This window comes from Thamnophis sirtalis, unplaced genomic scaffold (genome assembly GCF_051295495.1).
Source record: "Thamnophis sirtalis isolate CommonGarterSnake01/CBP01778 unplaced genomic scaffold, rThaSir2_p1.2 scaffold_1, whole genome shotgun sequence".
NCBI classification, from domain to species: domain Eukaryota; kingdom Metazoa; phylum Chordata; class Lepidosauria; order Squamata; family Natricidae; genus Thamnophis; species Thamnophis sirtalis.
In genome coordinates this window covers 104041697-104065095 of record NW_028261381.1, presented here as the reverse complement: position 1 = coordinate 104065095, position 23399 = coordinate 104041697, and the positions used below count along the sequence as shown (strand labels likewise).

Here is a 23399-nt window from a genome sequence, read left to right as displayed (position 1 = left end):
GGGCCTCTGGGGTGGGGAGGCTGTTTTCGCCCTCCCCAGGCTCCTATAAAGCCTCTGGAGCCTGGGGAGGGTGAAAAAAGCAGTCCAAAAATGGGGGGGAGCACTGGTCACACGTGCATGCACACTGGGGTCATGCGCAAAGCATTATGAGTGTGGCACACCCACACATGACCTCCCTGCATTCCTCCTGCTTTTCGCACGTGAGCCAAAAAAGGTTTGCTATCACTGCTCTATGCAAAGAAATCTCTTCCAGCTATCATTTTATAAGTATAAAAATAAGTGCACATGAAGAAACAGATGGAATTGTTCAGTTGTGGGTTCTGGGTGCTATGGCCCGGTATGGCTGTACCGGGAGTAGCCGGAAGAAGTGGCCACTGTACCAGTACAGTGACTTGTTTGGCCCATCTGCCAGCATTCCATGGCCATTTAACAATGTGACAGGCCCATTGCGCATGTACACACAGCGTGTGGCGCCTGCACAACCTCTGTCGGGCAGCTGGGTGTCACAGGGTTGTGGCATACACATGCAGCGCATGTGCCCATTTAGGACACCTGGCCCCATGCGCAGTGTACCAACTGTGCTGGGGTCTGGAACCCACCACTGGAATTGTTGCATCACAGCTTTTCTTTCTGTGTGACTGTTTTGAAGTTTTTGAGCTTAGGGTTGTAAATTTAACAACCTCAAGAAATCAACTGCCTGCCTTGAGTTTGGAAAACCTACTCTTTCTATGCCAAGGGAACCATTAATTGAAGAAGGAGAGCAAGACCACAGTGGAGATTGGCTGAAAATTGTCTAAGAGCAGATTATCTTGCAAAGTTTAATGCAGAAAATGCCACTGTCACTATTGTCAGAGAAAGAATGGAGGTATTTGCTTTTCAATCCAAGGGATAAATTTTGACCTCTATCAAAGACAGGTTGAGCAGGGAGAAGTGTCTGCTCAGGATATCAGTTAAAGTAAAAGTTATCAACCATTCAAAGAAGAAGAGAGAGAAAGGGAAAAAAATCAATTTCTCTCTTCCCCCAACAAATAAACCATAATCCTAGTTGTATGTAATGTAAAGAATCTTTAGTCCTTACAGTGTTGCCTGGATTAAAAAGAGATTAATGGGGGGTGATGGTGGATACAGAAACAGACATTATGATTTCTGAATGCCAGAAGGAATTTTGCAATACTCATGTTTTCCAGTTCAAACTGAGAGGTAATTTATAACAGTCAAGTCTGACAATAAAAAGAAACCACCTGCTTACACACAGCTGCCTGACTAAAACCTTTATAACCAACAACAACATGAAAATATGTACCTTGACTCAATCAGCTCATAAAAGCTTATGAGGGAAATCTGGAGAGCAGACCCATTGTCCTCTTTCATTCAGAATGAGCTCAGGTTTAAGTGACGCATCAAAGAAATTGGCAGCTGCAAGGAAGGAACAACGAACTGTGAGAAGGTGTCCACAAAATGCAGGCAAAGCAACACAAGGTGGAAGGGTGTATGCTATATTATGATGATCTTTTATCCAAGGGGTTCAGAGAAAACAGGCACTTGCTGCATGGTGCAGAATAAATAGAAATAGGATTCTAATGTGTTTGTTTAGAGTCAGTGCACCTCAGAATTGCAAACCTAATGAAAACGTCCAGTTTGGAAGAATTCTCCACTGTGATTTGTACATAAAGGAAAATAAGGATTTCAGGGAATTGCCAAAGGCAGAGGCATTGGATTGGTTGTTTATAGCTGAGGTAAGATGCCCATAGTTCAATAGGCAATTATATCCCATCTTCTTCTGTTCCAAAAAAGACAGGATTCAGGGAGTCAAAAAAGGTGGTGCTCAAACTGGCTCCCAGAAGGCAGGTTCCAGCAAGTTTCTTCTGTCCCACAAGTCATTGTGATCACTCACTCACCAACTTTGCAGGCTTGATTAGTGTAGTGGTTAAGGTGTTGACCTAGAAACCCAGAGACTGTGAGTTTTAGTCCTGCCTTAGGTGTGAAAACCGCCTGGATTGATTTTGGGTCAATTACTCTCTTTCAGGCCAAATCACCTCACAGGATTATTGTTGTGGTGAAAATAGGAGAAGGAAGGAGTATTAGGTATGTTCACTGCCTTGAATTTCTTATAAATAATAAAAGCAGGTTAAAAATTTGAAACTAACTAAACAAAGAAAAATACAAACAAATAAAAATTCTCTAGTTGAAGACATTAACTCCAGATGCCACAAATTTAATAAGAAGCTGACATTCTTAAGAGATGACATCCCCCAAATCTTGCAAGAGGTGGGAATCATATGAGATTTTAGATGAATGGAGCATCTTTGGTTACAAAAGGTGTCTCAAGTGGCAAGTGATATAAAAATAAGATGGAAGAATTACGTTGTTGTCATGGCCAATAAAACCTGAAGGAAATTATTTTCACGCTATAATTATCCCGCTACAGTGTCCATGGAGTTCCCAGCCAGAAGAGATCAAAGGACAGAAAAACATTGCTGGCCACATATCAGTAATTAATCACATTGCTGGTCATCCTGATCACTCCAGCAGTTGGTATCCCAGAGCATCTTTTGATCACTTGCCTCCTGGCTCACATTTTCTTTCTAGTTTGAATTATATTTGGTTACTAGGCTACCTGGAAATGAAAATTTAGAAACCAGAAAGCAATACTATACTAATTCTCCAATTTACTTTTTATGCTTTTCAATAGTATTCTCATTTGCAATATGTTCTCTCAATAGGAGACAATGATTCCATAATCATACATATAAAACATTAAATGTATGAGATTAAAATAATAGAAAATATTACAAAAGCATCAAAATGAAGTCAGTATTGCATAAGATTATAAAAGCATACTTATTTTAGAATGGAATAACTTTGGGAAATTAAAAAAGGCTCTCTCATTTGTTGAAAGAGCCACAATGTAGGGACCAGCTTCTTCAATGAGGAAGATGCAAGTGTTTTGTGGGGTGAAACATCCCATCTCTTTTGGCAAGGCAGCTTGAGTTTCTAGCTAGTATATAGGAGGAGAAAAATTTCTATTTCATGGTCTTATGCTGATTACTTATTTGAAAAGTTAATATTAGTCCTTCCATTATCTAGTCTGTGATTTAAATTTAATGAAGTTTACAATAATATTGAGAAATCAGTATATTGCATGCTGAAAATAAGTGATTCATCTTAATCCCTTAAAAATAGTTTGCAGGAGGGAAGAGAAGTCCAAGAACCAAGGTTGCCCCCCAAGTATTTGATATGTGCAGTTTCTAAAATAGAAATTAGTAAGCAATAAAGGATAAATGGCTACAGGGAAGTTAAGCAGTAAGTAAATATTCACACCAATTTGCTGAAAATGAGCAAACCTAGCGAGTCCAGAAGAATGAATACCATAGGGTATTTGCCAATGGGAGGAGTCCAAGACAATATTAGTAGGAGAGGTTCATTAGTCGGTGTTAGTCGGGGGGCAGAGATCGTCCCTGAGGCCCCTAACATGTGGGGTACCCCAGGGTTCGGTCCTATCACCCCTACTATTTAACATATACATGAAACCGCTGGGCGAGATCATTTGGAGGCACGGTATAAAATACCACCAATATGCGGACGATACACAATTGTATCTGTCCGCCCCGTGCCAACTCAATGAAGCGGTGGACGTGATGAACCAGGGTCTGGAGGCCGTTAAGAACTGGATGAGTGTTAACAAACTGGTGCTCAACCCGGATAAGACCGAGTGGCTGTTGTGCTTCCCCCCCAATAATTTGGCTAATACACCAACGCTTAGGCTGGGGGGTCAAATTCTATACCCCTCAGATAGGGTCCGCAACTTAGGAGTCCTCCTGGATCCACAGCTGACTCTTGATCACCAGCTGTCGGCTGTGACCAGGGGGGCATTTGCCCAGGTTCGCCTGGTCCGTCAGTTGCGGCCCTACTTAGATCGGGGGGCTCTCACAACAGTCACTCGAGCCCTTGTGATCTCTAGACTGGAATACTGCAATGGGCTCTACATGGGGTTGCCCCTGAAGTGCATCCGGCGACTACAGCTAGTCCAAAATGCAGCCGCGCGAGTGATAGTGGGCGCACCGCGGCTCGCCCACGTTACATCTGTCCTCCGCGAGCTGCACTGGCTACCTGTTGGTCTCCGGGTGCGCTTCAGGATACTGATGACCACCTTTAAAGCACTCCATGGTAGTGGATCTGGGTACTTGAGAGACCGCCTTCTGCCGATTACCTCCCTAAATCGACCAATTAGATCGCACAGACTGGGCCTCCTCCGAATTCCATCTGCCAGTCAATGCCGACTGGCGACCACACGGAGGAGAGCCTTTTCTGTTGCTGCCCCGACCCTATGGAACGAGCTCCCCATGGAGATCCGCACCCTCACCACTATCCAGACCTTCCGCGCAGCCCTCAAGATCTGGCTCTCCCAGCAGGCCTGGGGATAGGCTCCTAATTACCCGCCCGAGTGTTTGATTGCTGAATGAAAGTTGGGTTTTATTATTTTTCTGTTGTTCACATATTGTTTTGTTTTGACCTTGCACCTCCCCTCCCCTGTGGTTGTAAGCCGCCCTGAGTCCCCTCAGGGAAAAGGGCGGCATATAAATCCCAATAAATACCTAAAATACCTAAAATACCTTTCCAAGCCTATAGTTAGTACTTGGTTATCCTTAGGGCCTGAGAAAGGAATAAAACAAACAAACAAATAATCAACCCCTTCTGGAAGTGTCTTTAAAACATATTGGAGCCCCAGTGACCAACCTTTAGGTGATGAAAATGGACATGTATCATTTCAAATCGTGGAGGCCTTGAAACAGAAGTGACCATGGTGGCAACTTTCCAGGTGAAAGTCAAACAGGTGAAGGAGCAGGCCCAATGGATGGCAACAACAACTTGATGCAAGAGGCAAAGAAGGTATTTTCCATTGCTGGAACTCAGCAAGAAATTTTCAGGTCCTGTTAGAAGAACTAGGTTATGAGCATTCAAGGAGGAAAGATAGGCAGGCAGAACAATGAGTTGATCACTGATGGTCCGAAAGGATACAACCATGCACTATAAAAATACAAAAAGACATGCTGTGGTGCTTAGTGATTCAATACAACCAGAAAGACCAAAATATGTGTCATCAGACTCATCGGCTGGTAAAGTGAGCTGTCTGCCAGCAGTAAGAATAAGGAATGTGACAAAACAATTTCTGAACTTTATTAAGTTGACTGGCAATTATCTTTTCTTGATAATCTCTGGGGACAAATGGTGCTGTAAAGAGCAGATGCATGTGTGTCAAAGGATGCTCAAAATGTGCAGATCAATAGTTTAGAGGAAGATTTTCATGTAAGATGCCATAATATTTAGTCATGATCCCTCTGTTCTTCAGGATTGTAATTAATAATTTGGATGGACTGGACAGGGGATGCTTATCAAATCTGCAGTTTACAAAGAATTGAGTGGGGTGGCACAGCGTAGAAAAGAATGAAATTCAAAATAATCTGCTTGATATATCAATAGTAAGTTGGAAGCAGTTGAAACAGAGGCTTGTCACTTAGAAAACCAAATCACAAATGCACAGGCAAAGGAAAGGAGACTATCTAGCATGAAAGCAGTACTTATGTAGAAGATGTATTTATTAGCTTATCATTTGTTCAACTCAAGGCAGCACACAAAAAAGCTCCTTGCACAATTTTCCCATAACAGTCTTATAAGGTTAGTTGGATGGAAAAAGAGTTACTAGTCCAAAGTCACTCAGCTGGCTTTCCTGACTAAGGAAACCTAGAACTCAGGGTCTTCCACTTACTAGTCGAAACCTGTCACCATTCTTGGAATACTAACTGATTGAGCCAGCATGTGATACTGCTGCAAAAAAAGGCAAACATGAAGTAAGCAACAATTTTATAAATAAGGTTTCTAGTCCATAGGAAACAATAGATTTCTCTTTATCCTACTTTGGTCAAACCTTACCTGGAGATCTAAATTGCCGGTTACAGCTCTATGATTCCCTTATTTTAAGGGACAGATGGCAGGCACAATTCTACCTAATTCAGAAGAATAGGGAAATATAAAAATAAGCTCATTTTCTAGGTAAACTCAATATTTTAAACCTTGGCATGTTCCAGCAAAATTCAAAGAAAGCTCTTGCATATACACACTATCTAATGGTGAACACTGAGCCATGAACTTAAGAGCAGGAAGGAAAAGGATACAGATAAACCAGCAATCAGAGATGCAGGAACTCGAATGAAATAGCCCAAATGGGATCAGTGGTGTGTTTCTGCTCAGTGGATAATGTTTCAGTTTCAGGATAATAGCATAATATAGAAAACATCTTCCATTATAGATAGCATATTTTAACAAAAGCTGAACAAGGAAGTAGCTGAAGCAGATTCACAAATCCGTGGAATTAAAATCTATCACGACATATCACACAGTATTTTGATGAAAAAAAAGATGTGTTGAGCAAAGAAAGCTGATTATTCTTGCAATCTGTGTATGAAACATCTGTTTTGAAAGACTTATAAACATAGACAGAATGAGAAATTATATATGACAAAGAAAATTTTACAGTGCTATTTGGGGAAAAGAGGATGTTTTAGGATACTTAAGGACTATTATAGGAAATGCCTTTCAGAAGATAATGGCAGCAAAACTACTTTCTAATTTGAAGGGAGTTACATAAAAGTTTTGAACATATACCTGTAGAGAAAATTAGCAAAGTGAGCATTATGCTTAAAGCAAACTATTGCAAAGAACTGGTGCATTGGTGGGTGGGAAATAGAGACCATGGGCTTGAGTGAAGTATGGCAGGTCTCTATAGATATTTTAAAGGGAGAATCCAGGTTCATCACTCAAGGAGAGAAGTTCAGTAATAGAAGATGAAGTGTAAAGGGAAAGGTATAATTTGTCTGAAAGATGAATTGTATTGGAAGCTAGAAGTCAAAAGTGCTTTAACTGTTTTGATGCATTATTCTGGGTTTAGAATTTTCTTGTCAATGTCAAAAGCCATGGAAAAAATATTTTGATGCCAATTGTGGAGGTTCTGGGGTCCTAGGAACAGATCAGACAACCTTCAAACACCCTTTGGATGTTAAGTCAAGGCAGTGGAGAACTGAATGTCAGGCCTGCAGTTATATTCCTTTTAGGATCTTTGGCCTGTCACACTCTCTTATTTTATTATGCTGTTTCATTAGTGTAGTAGTTGGGATGGGGGAATAGAAAGGAGTAGAATTGTGGAATGTGTTGTTGTCATTTTTTAGAAGCCCAAGGTCATCTTTTGTCTCCGCACCTTTGCATCTGACCAGAAGCAGCTGGGTGGAGATGCCAGCGTGGAAGAAGATTGGACCATGTGATGGATTTTTGAGTGTGAGGACAAGAAGATGAACTTTTAACTGGGTGGGAATCTGATGTAACTTCCAGAATTGGGATTTCACAGATGTGCTAAGATGTCTGATTTATTAAATTGGAACTTTAAGGATCATTTTGCCTTGGACTCTGATTTAATTCTACATGATACTTGGAACGCTGACATTGAACCGCTCTATAGCAGACTTTTGGAGGACATGGTAAGAAAATCTATTTGGCAGCCAATGTTTGATCTAAGCCAGATCTGGACTGTGTACATGTGTAGATTGTTTAGTAAGACAGGGATGGGACAGCTATTGGAAAATATGTGCTGCTAGGGGAACTGTTTAAAATTCAGTGTCATGTGCTGGAAGCATCAATGGAACTGGCTTCAAGTCTTGTTAAACTGGTGTGGTGGCAATGTGCTATGTTGGTCCATCTTCTCCCTCTAAGTGGCAACCCATAGATTCTCACCCTCCATGTACAAGACATGAGTGAGTGAGGCACTGAGTGAGGTAACCAAGAGCTAACCAAGCAAGTGGATCAGCTGGATGGCAAAGCCTGTCATGCTGGCAACAGCCATTTTGTTTCTTGAATGCTGTTAGACTTAAACTACACAGCTGGATGGCTATAATTTCAAGACACTCTCAATAAAGCTTGGTTTTAAACAACAGCTACAGCAACAAATCATTAAAACCCAGTTAGGTAATTTTTTCCTGGGAATGCATATAAGAAAGTGATCCATCCTTTAGTAATCTTGTCCAAAAGCTAGAGATAAGGCCCTGTGACATTAATCTAAGGGTTAGTAACAAGCTAATGGGAGCCATGGCCCCAATAATCTTCATAGTATGAACATCAATTCAAGCATGGTCTCCCAGCACTTCTGGAGGGCATTTTATATAGCTAGCAAATTTGCCTTTTAGAACACAGAATCATATAAAAATGAGTTAAAGGCATTGAACTGGAGGTGGTGTCTGGAAAATATTGCCGAAGGTAAACTGACATTGTAAATAAATGCACTAACCTTCCACCTCTGAAAAATTAAGTGAGGTCCCTAGCGAAATGCTTGGGATGATGTCTGTAGAAGCCCTTGGGTATGTTTGTCCATACTGCAAACTTAATGTGACCCATCAGTATGGGCTCAAGGTCACAAATACATAAATACTAGTTTGCACTTTAGTATGTTTTAAACCAGCGGTCCTAGCCATTGTGCAAGAAGAAAATCAGTAAAAATGGGGAAATATGTATTTAATCCAGCAAGGAGAAAGATTTTAAGAGCTGCAAGAAGCAAAAAAAGTGCAGTGGGACCAGAGATAATAAAGCATAGCTTAAAGAAGAATATGAATTTACCTTTCTTGAACATTTTTTTCCTTTTAAAGAGTTCAAATAGGTAACAGTATTTCAGAGCAAGAATTAGGAAAAGATAATCCTGAAGTAGCCTTTGATAGATAAGCAAAATTGGCATGCACCATCTCAACATTTTTCTTTAGCTAATAACGGTCCAACGAATTGCATGGGTTCAACATCCAAAATCTCTGATAAACAGATTCACAAAGAGAGGAGGGAGCAAAAAACACCATTTCCTTTTCTTATCTGAACTCTACTACAGTTCTAGAGGTCTCCTATTCATGCCCACACAGAATGTCATAAATGCCACTTCATCAGAGACACTTTCTTTAAAATGGTTGATTAAGCTTATTCTTTCCAGCCCAATTCCCGAGCTAACAGCTGAAAGTCAGTCACATAAGTAGTTATAAATAATATTAGTTTATAATGGGGGCTGATAAGTAGTTTCAATTAATGATATCATCAGAAAACACAATCAAAGCTCCATCCAGATCACAAACCCTGAAGTGTTACCTCATTCTACCAGGAAAGGTTGCTTGCCAGTCCTAAAGTTAATGATTAACATAATCGCCACCACCACTTGATAGCAATCCTCAGTTTTGATTGAATAGAAAACTTGTTACGGGAAAAAAAACTATTTTCACTACTTTTGAAATACAGCGGCAGTAAAGTTGTATTTTTGTTGAATTTTTAAAATTGGCACCTTACAGCCTACTGTTCGGTTTTTGTTTCTGAAAACTAAACACCTAAACATATTTTTGCAGTTTAACCAGGAACCCCCCCACCACCACCATGTTGTGGTCTGCCGGTGGCCTGCAGAACACCCCAGCCCTGTAGCAAGCAATGAACAAATATGGTGAGCAAATTCATTTTAGAGCCTTATTGAAGGAAAATAAAAGCTAGTAGAATGTGAAGTTCCTATGTGCAAATTCCACAGGAATGTGAAGTTCCTATGTGCAATAGCCCTTTAACTAGTCTGCAAGTGAGCATAGATATTCCCTCACAATATTTAAAATGTGTAAAAGGGATATGTTGATGCACCTGGGCAGAAGCAGGGGCTTCCCCCAACCCACCCCAACCAGTATGAAAGCTGATTTGTTTGGTGTAAAATTGACCTCTCAACAGGGGTGGGTTTCAACCGGTTCGCAGTGGTCCCCGCGAACCAGTTGGTCGGCGAACCCGGAAGTAAGTAACTTCCGGGAACGGCGAAGGGCCCACCCGCCCGCCCATGCTCCTTACCGGTCTTTGAAGGCTTCTGCGCTTCCACGCAGGCGCATGGCACATACAGCGCCTGCGCGATTCTCCGCGAGCAGCTGGATGGCACATACAGCGCCTGCGCGAGTCTCCGTGAGCAGCTGGAGCATCGCACAGGCGCTAAGACGCACGTGTGAACTGCGCACGTGCACGAGGATGCCGCCGGCCCCGTTCCAACCAAACCGGTTGGAATGGGATTAGCAACCCACCCCTGCCTCTCAACCTCTAGAGCAAAAGGCTACAAGAAAATATAAACTGAGGAGAATGCATAGGATGGAATCTTAATGCCTTGTTGCTATAAATTCAGGACCACAGCAATGTTAACCATTAAGAAAAACAGTACTAGTTCTAAATCCAGAATGCTAATTTTATTTTTGGCTATATGTCTATGTGTGATACTGATTCTGAAAACCTGTATCATAAAAAAACCTTCAAATTTGCATAATGGATTCTCTACATCAGGTGTGTCAAACTTAATTTTATTGAGGGCTGCATTAGGGCTGTGATTGACCTTATGCAGCCGGGCAGGCATAGCTGACTGGGTGGGCATGGCCAGCTTGACACCATTCCCGAAACTGCTGGCATGTTTCCTCTTCAAATTGAGTAGACCTGGCTGAAGCCATGGTGGCCTGATCTTTCCTCTTCGCACTGGGTAGACCAGGACACCCCACAGACAGGATTTGACCACATTGTAGGCCTAATCTAGCCTGCGAGCTTTGAGTTTGACACCCCTGGTCTACATGATCCAGAAGGATAGTGTGATGGTTGCACTAAAAGAGAGTTCTTTAAAAGTTTTTGCAGTAGATTTTCTAGACAGGGGGCTCTTTGGTTCATCATAAATATTTCCACCAAGCTAAATTATATTTCACACAGGACACATCTGTTGAAATGGCAACATTTCATATATTGGATTGAAAAGGGCATTAATCCACTTTTAGTAATATCAGACATTGGGGCTGAATTGTCTGTTAGTCTAAAAAGGATGGAATGTTGGAAACATTGTGAAGGGGACAGCCAAGAAAGTTTGGGAACCTCTGGACTAAATTGAGATAAGAAGATTTTACTACTATTTTTTAGGAAAACTGACTTTGTTAGAGACAAAGTAGTATTGCTGAACTTCCCCCGTCCCTTTAACAGTATAAATTATCGGACTCCCATAGTGTATGAAGGCAATATTTTTTTTACAGAAATAAATATTGGTAGAATTTCAGTTCCAAGAAACTTCTCTCTACTGGAATATGTGCTTTGGGCAATTCTATGAGTCATGCTTCTGTGGTGCTTTCCTATTGGCTGATTGGTGTGTTGATGGCTGGTGATTGGCTGTTGTTTCCTTGTGCTGCCAAGCCCTCAGCTCCTAAGATCTTGATAAGCTGGTGGTAAATCAGCATTCCTGTTCACTGACAAGGGGCCCTTTTCCCAGGCTTCAATCATTTCCCTGGCTTTTTTTCCTATTTGCATGGCCAAGGATCATAGTTGCTGAAAAATTAGATGTGTCCTTGTTCATTACAATATGAGGCTACTAATGAGATTGGGTCTCCCAGTCTGATATGGAATTGTTTGAATATTATTTCTAATGATATGAAAGACCAAACAATTTTATACAACTGAAGAGGGATGAGTAGGAGCTGAAGCATCTTCTTTTTTTATTAGGAGGCATAGGGGTGATTTAAATGCCGATGAACTTCTGAACCATGTTGACAGCATGGTTTCAAGCAGTGCAGAAATGTAGTGGGATAGTAATTTACAATGAGTGGTCAACATTGAGAACAGGGAGGGGTGGTCTTAAAAAGTCAAGCACTGAAATGTTCAGCTAAATTCTGTACACAAAAAAGGATCCCATCTGCTTGATTTCAATGTAATTGATGAGTTTTAATGTTTTGCAGGTTGCCTGTTGTATTTGTTAGACAGCTGGTTATTAGCAAAACAAGAAATCAGTACTAAAGCCAGAAATCCCCATTACAGGATGAGCATTTTCACAGAAAATATTATTGACTTTTCAGTAGTTCGGGTCTTTGAAGAACATCTTGGTGTAACTGTCAAAGGCAGGAGAGTTGAGGCCTTTTTAAACCACAAATTAAATATAATTTAGTTTATATATAAGAACTGTTGTTTGTGTAGTTACATAACAATAATTTCTGTGGAATCAAAAACACCAACAGTTTCCAGGCCGAACATAATTTCTATGAATTCTATCATTATAGGTCCACCCCTGGCTGCAATCTATGTTTGAAGCAAAAGTATCAAAAAATAGATGTGGGGCGCACAAATTATTTGCTGTTCTAAGTCCTTCCTCCAAACACACTATTGGCAAAAGAAGGGGAAATTATAAGGAAAAAGCATGATGTGACATAGGCGGGTTTTACTTTTTAGACCCCCCTCCAAAAGGAAATGGGGCCCGTGCTATAAAAAAATTGAAAGTATGGGAGCTTATTTATATTTTCTAATGTAAATAAAAGTACATGTTTTAACTCCATTGTCTCAGTCAAAAGTTGGTATGAGATCTGTCATTTTGGATTTTAGACATCATTAGGAAACAAAAGTTGGCATAAGAAGTTATGTCTATGCTGTGGATATGCTGAGGAAAGAGGACAACTATAATGTCAGGCCTGGAAGTCATCTTTTGATTTGGTCCTCCAGGCTTGCCACATTTAAGCTGTGGGAAATTGGAAGGGGGAATCATATGGAGTGTGATTGATATAGTCAAAATAACATTCCTTTCTCCGAGAGTCAAGGACATCTTGCCCTGCAATAGCAATAGAAGTTAGACTTATATACCGCTTCATAGGGCTTTCAGCCCTCTCTAAGCGGTTTACAGAGTCAGCATATCGCCCCCACAGTCTGGGTCCTCATTTCACCCACCTCGGAAGGATGGAAGTCTGAGTCAACCTTGAGCTGGTGAGATTAGAACCGCTGAGCTGCAGATAACAGTAAGGTGAAGTGGCCTGCAGTACTGCACCCTAACCACTGCACCACCTCGGCTCTTGCAGTGGTGTGCCTGAGAGGTATCTCCAGTTGGGACGGTGCCTGATTGGACCATGTGATGGACATGTGGGTGCTGGGCAGAGACTTGAACTTTCATTTGGGTGGGGAAAACCTGGAAGGTTTTCCCAGATGTGCCGATTTGACATCTCTCATAAAATGGAACTTTGAGGGAACTCAAGACTTGGAGTTTCTTTCGTTAGGGGTGTTACTTGGACCCCTGATATATAATGTGATACGAGGGAAAATGGTGCTAAATCCTTGGCTCAGTTTGTGAAAAAACCCAAGGTTTGTGGGATTCATCGCTCAAAACTCCATTGCTGACAACTTCAAGGGATATAATAAATACTTACTTCTGAAATAGCTGAACTGTGAAAAGGTCCAGGTTGAACTTTGACTCGAGGTGGTAAACTGCTATGCATTATATTGCTATGCTTTTTGATTACACAGGACCTCTCCCTAATGTCAAATATCAGTCTTGAAACCATGATGCCTGATAAGAGAGAGGGTTTTCTGAAGTGGTAGGCTATTAACATCAGTACAATGTTGAGGCTGCTTGTTACTGTAGACAAGTTGTAGAGATACAACTGAAGGAGTCTTGTAATCATTTAAGGGCACATGTGATGGCAATGACACAATACAAGTTTCTCACAGACATAAAGAGAGGTGTTGCTGAGGAGACTTGAGATTAGATGTATTGAACCTTCCAGTATGTTACTGTGGCATCTGCCTGCATGGCTTAGTATTGCTTCATATGTTTAGAGAGAAAGGCAATCATATTACCACCTTTAGACAGCTATTGCCAGACTCAAAAAGGTATTCCACATCTTCCAGTCAATAGTTGATATATGTAGTTTATAGCTGGAATCTGAATATTCTGCATGTGTTATAAGGGCTGTTAGCAGATTTTAATTATTTTCTGGATGCCTTTGCTGTCATCAGCGGCACCTTCACAGCTTTTTAATGAATGAGTGTTTTTTTCATGGTTGTCTTGTCTATACAACATAAAGAGCTTCATGCTTGAATTAACCTATAAAATTCTGCACACCCATACTAGAATTTAAAAAAAAACCAACATTACCTCTAGAATCAGAGTTGTGCTGGATACAGAATCTAAGGACATGAATCAAATGCCAAGTTAGTGGCTGATGTTCCTTGAAGCAATTCACAGTTCAGAAGAAGCTCCTGACCTCCTTGAACTTACAATATCCTCTTTTTTTGGAGGACAAATGTTAAATGTCTGTATATTACACGCCAAATCTTATATTACAATTTCTTCAAACTGAAATTGAACAAATATGTCTTTGCTATTTCTGGTCTACTTACAATTTCACCCATTTGTATCCAGTTTTGAACAAGAAAAAGGAGATCCTGATTAATCTATAATTTGGGAAACATAACCAAGTAGTTTAGACTTGCTAAATGAAGTTAAAATGTTCCCACTAAGAAAGCTCTAGTTCTCAGAATTGTCTTACAACTCAAGGGTAAGTTAATGTTTATTTTGTATTCAAGCTGCACAACAATACAATAAACCAATTTGTGTAGACACGGTGATAAAGAGAAGGCACTGATTGGAACTTGGTGTGTCATAAAAGGGAATGTTGTTTTAGAGAAATTTGTGAGGCGTGGACTTTTGGGAAAAAAAGGAAGCACACTATTTTCAAAAATGTGATTAGAGGCAGAAGGCAGGTCACTTGTGGGGAACACAGGCCACAATAATTGGTATTGATTTTTTTCTTTACCCTCTCCCTCCTCTATCTTCAGTTCCTGGTTACCAAGCCTGCTAGCTCTGGACTCCAGAGCTTTAAATCTTGAATGCATTGATGTTTATCTTGTTCCACCTTGTACGAGTCAAAGTATCCACTAGCCTCCTGCTTTTGTCAGAGACCTGTGTTGAATGTATTTTATTTTTTTGCTTCTCTATTGAGTCCAACTCAGAGAATAAGACTGAGTCAAAAACCAACAAATACAAAATGAAACCTGTATTATTTAAACCAAGTAGACAATAAATAGGGCCGCGATGGCTTAGTAGCTAAGAGCTGAGCTTGTCAATCAGAAGGTCGGCAGTTCAGCAGTTTGAATACCTAGTGCTGTATAATGGAGTGAACTCCCATTACTTGTCCCAGCTTTTGCCAAGCTAGCAGTTCAAAAGCACGTAAAAATGCAAGTAGAAAAATAGGAACCACCTTGGTGGGAAGGTATCAGCATTCTGTGCACCTTCGGCATTTATTCATGCTGGCCACATGACCATGGAGACATCTTCAGACAGTGCTGGGTCTTCAACTTTGTAACAGAGATGAGTACCACTCCCTAGAGTCGGGAACGACTGGCACATATGTGCAAGGGGAACCTTTACCTTTACCTTAGACAATAAATAGCAAAAACAGTTGAAGTAAACTGTCACTCCTAAAAAGGAGGACTCTTGTTTATTGGGATCCAAAGACCCAGGGAACAGCTAGGTCTTAACCATCTGCCTACAGCTGGGTCCTATAAGATGGCATTGTTTTAAAGAAGAAAGGCCCAGAATGTGCCTTTTCAAGTGGAGTGTGTGTGATGGACACATCCTGAAAATAAAGCAGTTATGTGTCCTGTAGAATTTTGTAGCTAATAACCAACACCTTGAAATTCACCTGGAAGCTTATTAAGAGCCAATGCAGCTTGCAAAATAGAGATGCACATGGGTGTAACAAGATATCTTCCTAACTATCTGCTCTGCTGCTTTTTGGACCATTTGTGGCTTCTAGATAGCCTTTAAGAGCAGCTTTACATAGAAAATTCATTTCATATCCATGTCAGTTTGACTTTCACATCAACCCCATTATTCAGCAGTTTATCTTGAAAAAGAAATAGATTGCTTCACAAACAGCCTGCAGATCCCATTTACAACTACCAGTCATTTGCCTTTTAGCCTTGAAACCAGGGTTTATTGCTGGCATATGTGAGTCACTCTTCATGAGGACAGAGTCATCTTTATAAAATCCCATGGCTATAAGGTGGGTTCCTAATGCATCACTGCCAAAATTCAGAATCAGTTCATTTCTAGCCTGGTAAAAATAGACATCTTTCAGTAATGAGATGGTTCCTCATAGCAATGTCCAGCTGTTAAACAGTGATACTATATGATAGTTGGTCAGGGGTACCTGCATGCCATCAACAATATCTGTTCTTCAACCTTCACAATGTTGTCAAACATGCATCAGGACATTGTTTAAATCCATGTGATTTTTCCATGGCTAGTGATAAAGGAGACATTTAGTGATATGATGGATAGATGGGAGAATTCAGCATAATACTATTTTCAGTGCTGGCTTGTGGTGGTACAAGTTATAAAAAGTCCAATTCAGACTTCACTCACTTCTCAGAAGCCCCATGGATAAAGCCATTTTGTATTAGAATTTGTTCTGCTTCTGTGAATGACTTCTCTGGGCACAATTGGGTCCTTTCATAATGATCCTCTTTTTAATCAGGATAATTGGGAAGAGTGCAGAACTTTTCCTGACCATGGCCATATCCAATCCTTCTTGCCCTCCTTCAGCAATAGAGGACACAAACTGCCCAGCCATACCTTTGATTCTCTCTTCTCTCCTAAGCCTGTTCTGGGCATTGTAGTGGGCGATGGCAAGTTAGGCCACCACCAGCTTGTCTTAGCTGTGAAATATTGAGGGCTTCTGTGTTCCTTGATCACAACCAGCCTTCAGCATTCTGGAGCCTAACATTAAGCTTACGAGTCACCTTCTCATGGATGTCAAAGACTGATATTTTTTATCTTGATCAGTTCTGTAAGGTAAAGGTAAGAGGTTCCCCTTGCACATATGTTCTAGTTGTTCCTGACTCTAGGGGGTGGTGCTCAACTCCATTTCAAAGCCAAAGAGCTAGGGCTGTCCGAAATGTCTCCGTGGTCATGTGGCTGGCATGACTAAACACTGAAGATGCACAGAACGCTGTTACCTTCCCACCAAAGGTGGTCCCTATTTTATCGCTTGCATTTTTACGTGCTTTTGAATTGCTAGGTTGGCAGAAGCTGGGACAAGTAACGGAAGCTCACTCCATTTGGGATTTGAATCGCTGGACTGCCAACCTTTCTATGATCAACAACTCAGCATCTTAGTCACTGAACTACCGTGTCCCTATCAGTTCTGAGTTCTACAGTAATACTTGTTCAACAGGACATAATGGGGCTTGTCATAAATTACTTTTCTGTGATTGTTGTCTTGTCCTCTCACAAGTACATAGCAGGACATACAGGATGTACAAATTTGTTGCTATCTGGTAGGCTACCATACTTTTATAAACATATAATGTCTAAAAGCCTCTGATAATATTTCCTACAAAGGGGCATTTCTTAAACAGTATCCAGGCAACAGGTGTAACATGTGTCTTCACTAGCTGGAATGGCATGTGTTTCAGTTCCTTTAAGATTAATTTTTCAAGCCACCAGATTGCACCGCAGGGTCCCACCTTAGGGCCAAACTTGGTGTCTAATATAGAGTTGTTCATGTTTTCCAACAGCTGTTAGATGCTGGTATAATATCCATTTGGCTTGAATTACAGCACTCTAGATCTATTTCATTTGTTTTAGCTAAAATTAGTGCAGTTTCTGTGATAGAATGGAATCAAGGCAACATTTCAACTCAGGCAAATCCTCAGAACATCTTTGATAGTGGTGGTCATCACAACAATATAAATGTAGCCTCTATCTAACTCTTGCTTCCTAGGGGGTGTTAATTCAAACCTGCAAAATATAAATCAAATCATTTAGGGCAATGCAAAGATACAGGTATTTTACATAAGAAGAAATAAAAACCAATTACTTACCCGCCAGGGGTCCTTTCCAGATATCTAGAGAGGTCCCTTTCACCATTTTACAGGCAGCCTAGTAAATATAACATGATAGTGCCTGCATTTTCCTCTGATCCTCATCAGCTTTGCCAGAGTTGCAACACTGATTATGACAGCTAAGCAAGATTGACCTGAAAATATCAATTTTCTTATCAAAATCCTGACAAGAGATTTTATTGCAGTTTGCCAACAGTAGTTGTTCTTTCCACAGCAGCTTGACACGCCTTGAGAAACATGACCTTGAATTGCCCTAGATGCTGGAAAATTATATTGCAAAAAGGTTTCTAGTATCTTTGAGTTCCTCTTTAGTATAAGAGTATACCAACTCCAAAACTACTGGACTTTATTTTCTAATCTTGCTCTAGCTACCTCCTAAATCTAACCAATCTCCTCTTGTATAACATGTTCTGTGCACGACTGCAGCCATTGTGAATAAACAGACCTGCAAGCATTTCCAGTCCCTGTTTTCTCTCCTGTGCACTTCCAGCTGTTACCTGATTTGTCTACCCCTGCCCAAAGTGTTTATTTTAATTTGGTAACATTTACTAAGCTGCAATATTCTGCTTCAAGAAATGAGCCCAAAATGATCTTTACAGAGCACGTGTTAAAGGGAAGATGAAACCCAACTGCTCTGGAAAGAAGTTAGTAATTACATCTGATTGGCTTACAATGAGGGAACCTCACTGTAAGGAGAGAGAAGGAAAAAAATTGAGCCCTTGTGAGTCTTCTGCAGGAGTAAGGAATAAAAAGATGATATTAAAGAAATCATAAGGGAGATATCTTCAGATAGATTGTGTGAATGCCAAATGGTTTTGCAAGCACCTTTCCAGGATTGTTCTTAGTCATCTTGTATTGGATTACTGAAAAATAAAGTCAGATATAGCAGTTGACTTGTGATCTTAATGACTTTTCTGGAATTTTGGGAGGTAAACAAAGACTGGAACATGAACATCTTATGCAAATCATATATATTATGAACCAGTGACGTGCGGTGAGGTTTATGGCTGGTGAGGCAAGCGGGCAAAAGCCACCCTGCTGCCCTGGCGTCCGCCATAGAGGTGGGACGCCTCTATGTCGGACACAGCTGCGGGGTTTTCGGATGCCCCGGTGCTGTGTCTGCCTGTATGTCGGATACAGCCACAGGGCTTTTGGATGCGCCGGTGCTGTGTCCGCCATAGAGGCGTCCGAAAGCCCCGTGACTGTGTCCACCATAAGGGCGTCCCGCCTCTGTGGCGGACACAGCACCAGAGCGTCCGAAAGCCCCGCGGCTGTGTCTGTCACAGAGGCATCCCGCTATGTCCCAAAGTCCTGCCGCTATGTCCAAAAGCCCTGCCGCTATGGCCAAAAGCCCTGCCGCTATGGCCAAAAGCCCTGCCGCTATGTCCGACATAAAAAAAAAGTTCCAGCCTGCGCGCCAGCAGAGGCAGGTAAAACACACACACACACACACATTACTTACAATAATACAATTACTTACAAATTACATTAATTTTGAATTCCTCCCCCTCCCTCTGACCCACATAGCTTTTCCAGCTGTTTCACAGAGGATTTCAACTCTGCTCTTTTCTTCCATGATGAAAATGTGAAAATGTAAAAATATAAAAGGAAAAAGGCAAGAGCTGCTGAGGTCAGGCTGGGTTAGCTGCTGCCAGAGTCTCCAATGGATGACTCTGCTTAACTGTTTAAAAAAGCCTCCAAAAAAGTGCCCTCTACAGGAGGAGGCGAGAGAACCATGTGCCTCATCTACATAAGGAATTTTTCGGCTTTTAACCCTTGCTTAACTCTGCTCGAGTGATCATAAAGATAGACTAAATGAGGCACGTGGTTCTCCCGCCTCCTCCTGTAGAGGGCACTTTTTTAGAGGCTTTTTTAAACAGTTAAGCTCTAAACAGAGTCATCCACTGTGACTCTGGCAGCAACTACCTCAGCCTTTTTCCTTTTACATTTTCTTTTCTTTTCATGATGACAGTGATGAGGCCCTGCCTCCCCTGACTGCATGTCACTGTTATGAACCCTTTGTTCATGAAGAAGAAAATTATTTAAAACAAATGCCAGACAGGCTGGCCATTCTGGTCTCTTGCCTCAAGCCACAATATGCATGGTGAAACTCCTGAAAAGACAGAAGAGGGTGACTGCCTATGTATTATTGTATCTTATTTTGTGTAGGATCTCCCAACTTCTTTATGGCGACAACTAAAGGGATTCTTCGATTCTTCATCTCCTTTCTCTCCAAAACCTAATTTCACCCCTCCAGGATATATAACTTTCTCTCTTCACTTCCTCCCAACTTAATGTAGCCTATGCTAAGTCTCCCCCAGGGGTCAACGGAATATTTGTGTGAGAGAAAATTGTATATTTTAAGCATATTGAGCCTTGCACTTTTCAGTCCTAAACTTCTCATCTTTCTCCTCTGGCATATAGTTCTCTTCTTTGCCTCTAGCTAAAATCTGTATGCTTCCATCAAAATAAAACCATACATATTTTCAACTAATCCTTCCTTCCTTCCTTCCTTCCTTCCTTCCTTCCTTCCTTCCTTCCTCAGAATGTCTCTCCCAACTCTTGACTTTCCCCTCACTAATTAACCATCCCCTTTTCTGGGCTCACTTTCAGCTTGTCTTATAAGCTCTTCTTGCAGCCAATTGAATATATTGGTACTTGTATTGCTATTAAAATGTTTTCATTAGTTTTCCTTATGTTAGCCTTTAGGCTGCTCAGTCTTTAACATGCCTTTTGTAATGTTACACAAATAGCTGTTTTTAAATCTCATTAGCTTTTAGCCTATAAGCTTATTTAAGTTCTCCCTGTTAGCTTTCAGAGTAGTCATTGTTTAAGATTTCTGTGGTAACTTGCGGACTGCTAATAGTGATGACTAAAGATTAAGTAAACATTAGAGTATCCTGAATGCTACTAGCCGCATAAATTCTTTAAGCAGTTATATTGTTTGATTACTGATTATCATTTAATTTTTGGACTTTTCTAGTGCATAAACAAGTTTAACATCCTATAGTAAAAAAAAAATTGAGCTAGTGCTGTCTGAAGACATTTCCATGATCATGCGGCCAGCATGATGTCCCGGAGTACTGTTAATTCCCCACTGAAGTGGTATCTATTTATCTACTTGCATTTGCATCCTTTTGAACAGCTAGGTTGTCAGGAACGTGGTATCCTACATTATTCAGTCTGAAAATAATTGCTGCTGTAAGACTGGACAAACCTGCGTCATGGCATTGGTTGCACCCATTAAATGCTCTTGGAGATATAAAATATGACCTAAAATTGGGGGGGGGGGGGACATTAGGGCTCTTAGGTCTAAATTAAGTTCGTGATAATTCATAATCAGGGCAGCAACCTTTAACTAGTCTTGGTTTTCTTTTGAAAAATGCTTCAGAGGATAGTTTTAAACTTGATGACTTTATGTTGGAAGGGAACAGAGGTTTACACAGATGAATGATTCTTCATCCAAGAGGTATTGCTATGGGGTTACTATGATGCTCTAAATGCATTGCATTCATGTCCTCTGGTTATTGCTTTTATATTTAAGGAATATGGCTTGCCATCCTCACAGTCATAAGTAAAACCCTGAGTACTCAAGGAAGACCCTAAAGTCGCAGATACCTAACTAAAAAAATAGAAAAGTTGAAAGTTACATATTAAAAACAAATAAACAAGCCAAACTAGGTGGGGTGGGGAAGAGGGGTGGGGGGGAAGGTGATCCGTAGAAAATCCTCAGGATTAAACCAAACATGATTTTATGAAACTTTTTTTTGAGCAACTGAAGATAGAAAGCATTTTTCTCATATATTGCTTGATCTCCTAACGAATCCTCAAAAAGCATCTCCACATTCAGTATTAGGAAGCCCAAAACTCATTTTGCTACTGATATAGAACAAACGCTCAAGGGAATAGAAAAATATTTTCTCAGGCTGGGCGTATCCACATCCAGCAGAGCCACACAATTGAACTCAAATTCTGACTAGAGGAGGAGAGAGATTGTAGGCCATGATAAATAGAAATGTTGGATTTCAAGAAAATGTAGTAGAGAAAATCCCTCAACTTTTAAAATGCAGCTCTATTTTCACCTGGGGCAACTCGGTTTATTGGATTTATGTGCTGTCCAACTTGTCCGGAGGGGACTCGGTTGCCAATCAGGTTTGCCTTAATATTCAACAGGGTACATATTTTCACTGTGAGTTTTATTTTCCCATTGAGTGCTAATCCAGGAGCCCAGGCAACTGTGCATCAGCTGAAACAACTCTCCATTAAAAAGCAATTCAGGTGAGAAGGGTGAAAAGATGCTGTGGGAGCAGATTATAATTACATAGATACCCTTCTTTTTTCTACCCACAGCTCCATGATGGCCTTTGCTCGTGCTGAGCTCAAATGAGATTTGAATAAGTTTTTGCTATGAATTTCCATTTCCCATTAAAGATATTGTGGCTCCCTGCGCTTCACCGGTGAAATTGCTTAAAACGGCATGAAATTGAAGCCCCCACAAAATGAGCACAACCTGACAGGGCTGATAATGTGAGTATTGATACTGAGGCTTGACAAGATTACATTCTGCTGTTTAGAATGAAACAATTCATAATTGGAGTTGCAAGTTCCTTTCTGGGAAATATAAAGTGGTTTCCCCACAAAAGATGTTTAAAAGATCATCAAATGAGGCCACTGTTTGGGAACACAGAATAAAGATTTTATCCTTTAAGGAGGGAACTTTCATTTAAACAAATGCATCACAGGGAAAAGGTATAAGCCTATTAATGTGGAGTAATTCCTTCCCTTATCTGTAACTGCTTTTTTGTGCATTGATTTGATTTTAGGAAAGGAAAAGTTAAAGGTTGAAATATTGCACTGGTTGCCCATGAAAATAATTGAGGGTATATAGAGCCAAAATATATTTTTTTTCTCTGGTGGAGTGACATACCTGACTAGTTTATACAATGATGATATGCAAAAAGAACAGGATTTCTCCTCATGCCGTTGAAATATCTATTTTATATTACAACAAGAATAATTTTTAAGATCTGAGGAAAAAGCATTGAACTCAGAGGAGAAAATTGCTGTCTATCTGTCCTTCTGACCGTCCATCTGTCTATCCATCCAATTGCATACTGAAGTAGCATGCAATGTCCTTGTGATACTAAACTTGGAGAGTCTTCTAGATCAGTAACAGGTCTCTTAAATAGATACATATAAGTGTAATTAAAGAGCCAATTTGCTATAGTAGTTAAAGTATCAGGCGGCATGCTATGAATTCTATTCCCATCACAGGCACAGAGGCAGCTGGGGAACCTTGGGCCAGCCACTCACGTTCAGCCCTGGAAAGGAGACAATGGCAAACCTCTTCTGAAAAACCTTGCCAAGAAAAAGAGAATCAGACGCAATTGAATGGAGGAAAAAAATGTAATTAACATTTTAAAAACAGTCAGTGTGCACCAAGATAATGCAATGAAGATGACTTCCTAGTGGTTCTTTCACTTATACTTCAAAATTAATGTCAGTGATCCATATCTTCCAAGACAATTATTTTGTATGTTGTCAGGTTACTTGTAAATCATGACAAACACATCAAGATCTAATAGAACATGTGTTTCAAAGCACTTAATATTCTATAGTGTGGTAGAAAATAGAACAACTATGTTCTCTAGCCTGTATCTTTTTCCTGAAAATGT

At 40.6% G+C, this 23399-nt stretch overlaps 2 long non-coding RNA genes across 2 annotated transcripts in view; one reads left to right on the top strand and one right to left on the bottom strand.

Annotated features, from left to right (window-relative positions):
- LOC148049641 (uncharacterized) overlaps window positions 1-1389 on the bottom strand; it is an 8397-nt gene extending 7008 nt beyond the window's left edge. The window contains exon 1 of the long non-coding RNA XR_015697650.1: window positions 1304-1389. This is a non-coding gene — a long non-coding RNA (uncharacterized LOC148049641). The remainder of the gene's footprint in view (window positions 1-1303) is intronic.
- Window positions 1-23399, top strand: part of LOC148049640 (uncharacterized) — a 27446-nt gene extending 4047 nt beyond the window's left edge. Inside the window, exons 3-4 of the long non-coding RNA XR_015697643.1 lie at window positions 22075-22251; window positions 22999-23399. This is a non-coding gene — a long non-coding RNA (uncharacterized LOC148049640). The remainder of the gene's footprint in view (window positions 1-22074; window positions 22252-22998) is intronic.